The sequence below is a fragment of the Plodia interpunctella genome, chromosome 20, assembly GCF_027563975.2.
Source record: "Plodia interpunctella isolate USDA-ARS_2022_Savannah chromosome 20, ilPloInte3.2, whole genome shotgun sequence".
Lineage (NCBI taxonomy): Eukaryota > Metazoa > Arthropoda > Insecta > Lepidoptera > Pyralidae > Plodia > Plodia interpunctella.
The window spans coordinates 8,440,981-8,444,065 of NC_071313.1; positions in this window are offsets into that span (position 1 = coordinate 8,440,981).

Below are 3,085 nucleotides of genomic sequence, written 5' to 3' on the forward strand. Positions count from 1 at the left end.
AACCTCCACGTTGGCTCGATGATTTGAAGGTTTGCTTCTGTCACTTGATCTTTGATTCGGTGATAGCGGCGGCTGACAAGTTATTGGGCTGGTGCACCCTGGGCGACGGTTAATAACTCCCCGTTTAGGGGTCTTGTTAGCCGTTGGCAAATGTCCTGGCAACTGGTGGTGGGTTACCCATGTCGGGTAACCCAGGTTGGAGAGCCAATTGGCTCAGTGGCTGTGAGAGAAGGGGGCTAAGCCCTCTACTCTTACAGCCGTGGTAGGGGTCGCGGGGGAGGAGGAGGGGTTGGTATTACGGTGCGCCGCTCTCCCTATCCTCCGCGACCAGGCGCGGCCATGGCGCAAACATGGTGGTCGGTGGGGCCGCAGAGGAGGAGGACTGCCGGTATTACGGTGCGCCGTTGTCCCTATCCTCTGCGGCCGAATGAGGCGCGGCCATGGCGCAGGCATGGTGGTCGGTGGGGCCGCAGAGGAGGAGGACTGCCGGTATTACGGTGCGCCGCTGTCCCTATCCTCTGCGGCCGAATAAGACGGAGAGCCGCTGCCTCCGGTCTGCTTCCGGACTGGATGGCGTGCGGCTCGCCTTGGTGGTTGGGGGCGCGCCTGCGGGCGCCCCCCCTGAATCGGTGGGACAGAGGTCCCACCCGGCGGCAGGGGTCCTCCAGATGTCGGAGGGCCCCTGAGAGTGGAGAGTCCGGTCTCTGGTGAAAGAGACCGGCCAGTCGCTGAGGCGCCTTGTGCTAGTTAGATCCGAGGCGCCTCTTTGTAAAGCGGCCGATGGCATCCGCAGGGGTTTAGTGGGTAGTCTGGGCCGATTATCTGCCCAGGAGTCCCACACTCAGTGCGTAAATGCATTCCCCTGCGAAAACAAAAAAAAAAAAAAAAAAAAAAAAAAAAAAAGGTTAGGTTAGGTTAGGTTAGGTTAGGTTAGGTTAGGTTAGGTTAGGTTAGGTTAGGTTAGGTTAGGTTAGGTTAGGTTAGGTTAGGTTAGGTTAGGTTAGGTTAGGTTAGGTTAGGTTAGGTTAGGTTAGGTTAGGTTAGGTTAGGTTAGGTTAGGTTAGGTTAGGTTAGGTTAGGTTAGGTTAGGTTAGGTTAGGTTAGGTTAGGTTAGGTTAGGTTAGGTTAGGTTAGGTTAGGTTAGGTTAGGTTAGGTTAGGTTAGGTTAGGTTAGGTTAGGTTAGGTTAGGTTAGGTTAGGTTAGGTTAGGTTAGGTTAGGTTAGGTTAGGTTAGGTTAGGTTAGGTTAGGTTAGGTTAGGTTAGGTTAGGTTAGGTTAGGTTAGGTTAGGTTAGGTTAGGTTAGGTTAGGTTAGGTTGGGGTGCTACTGTCAGGAAACCTCCACGTTGGCTCGATGATTTGAAGGTTTGCTTCTGTCACTTGATCTTTGATTCGGTGATAGCGGCGGCTGACAAGTTATTGGGCTGGTGCACCCTGGGCGACGGTTAATAACTCCCCGTTTAGGGGTCTTGTTAGCCGTTGGCAAATGTCCTGGCAACTGGTGGTGGGTTACCCATGTCGGGTAACCCAGGTTGGAGAGCCAATTGGCTCAGTGGCTGTGAGAGAAGGGGGCTAAGCCCTCTACTCTTACAGCCGTGGTAGGGGTCGCGGGGGAAGAGGAGGGGTTGGTATTACGGTGCGCCGCTCTCCCTATCCTCCGCGACCAGGCGCGGCCATGGCGCAAACATGGTGGTCGGTGGGGCCGCAGAGGAGGAGGACTGCCGGTATCACGGTGCGCCGCTGTCCCTATCCTCTGCGGCCGAATGAGGCGCGGCCATGGCGCAGACATGGTGGTCGGTGGGGCCGCAGAGGAGGAGGACTGCCGGTATTGCGGTGCGCCGCTGTCCCTATCCTCTGCGGCCGAATAAGACGGAGAGCCGCTGCCTCCGGTCTGCTTCCGGACTGGATGGCGTGCGGCTCGCCTTGGTGGTTGGGGGCGCGCCTGCGGGCGCCCCCCCTGAATCGGTGGGACAGAGGTCCCACCCGGCGGCAGGGGTCCTCCAGATGTCGGAGGGCCCCTGAGAGTGGAGAGTCCGGTCTCTGGTAAAAGAGACCGGCCAGTCGCTGAGGCGCCTTGTGCTAGTTAGATCCGAGGCGCCTCTTTGTAAAGCGGCCGATGGCATCCGCAGGGGTTTAGTGGGTAGTCTGGGCCGTTTGCCCAGGAGTCCCACACTCAGTGCGTAAATGCATTCCCCTGCGAAAACAAAAAAAAAAAAAAAAGGTTAGGTTAGGTTAGGTTAGGTTAGGTTAGGTTAGGTTAGGTTCACAGTGTAATACGGGAGGCACTCCGGTACTTTGGGGTGCCCTCGTACCTGCGGCGGCTGTTGGGGGTGTACCTGGAGGATCGTGTTGTCCTGTACGAGGACGGGGGGGGTCGTATGGTTCGGCGGAGCGTCGGATGCGGTGTGCCACAGGGGTCGATTCTCGGCCCTATCCTGTGGGACATCGCATACGATTGGGTCCTGCGGTGCCGGCTTCCCCCCGGGACGGGTGTCATCTGCTATGCGGATGACACTCTCTTCACGTCCCGGGGTGCGAACTTCGGTGAGGCGGCGCGGCTGGCCGAAACGGGCCTCGCCCTTTTGGTCGGCCGCATAGAGAGGCTGGGGCTTCGGGTCCGACTGGATAAGACCGAAGTCCTCCTCTTCCGCGGGGCCCGGACGCGAGGACCTCCCCCAGGGGCGCGCCTCCAGGTGGGTCATGAGGAGTTGAGGGTGAGTGCCCAGATGAAATACCTGGGCCTCATCCTCGACGGGAGATGGTCCTTTGTCCCCCACTTCCGAGAGCTGGGGCAAAGGATCGTCAGGACGGCTGCGTCGCTGGGCCGACTCCTGCCCAATCTGGGTGGGCCCAGCGACGCTGTACGGAAGCTGTACTCCGGCGTGTGCCGGAGTATGGCGATGTACGGCGCCCCCGTTTGGGTGGACGCCCTTGCCGCGGAGAATAAGCGCCTTCTCCGGCAGGCGCAGAAGGTGATCGCGGTAAGGGCGATACGGGGGTACCGTACCGTGGCGTACGCTGCGGCCACAGCCCTCGCGGGCGACCCGCCGTGGGAGTTGGTGGCGGAGGTGCTCGCCGAGGTTTAC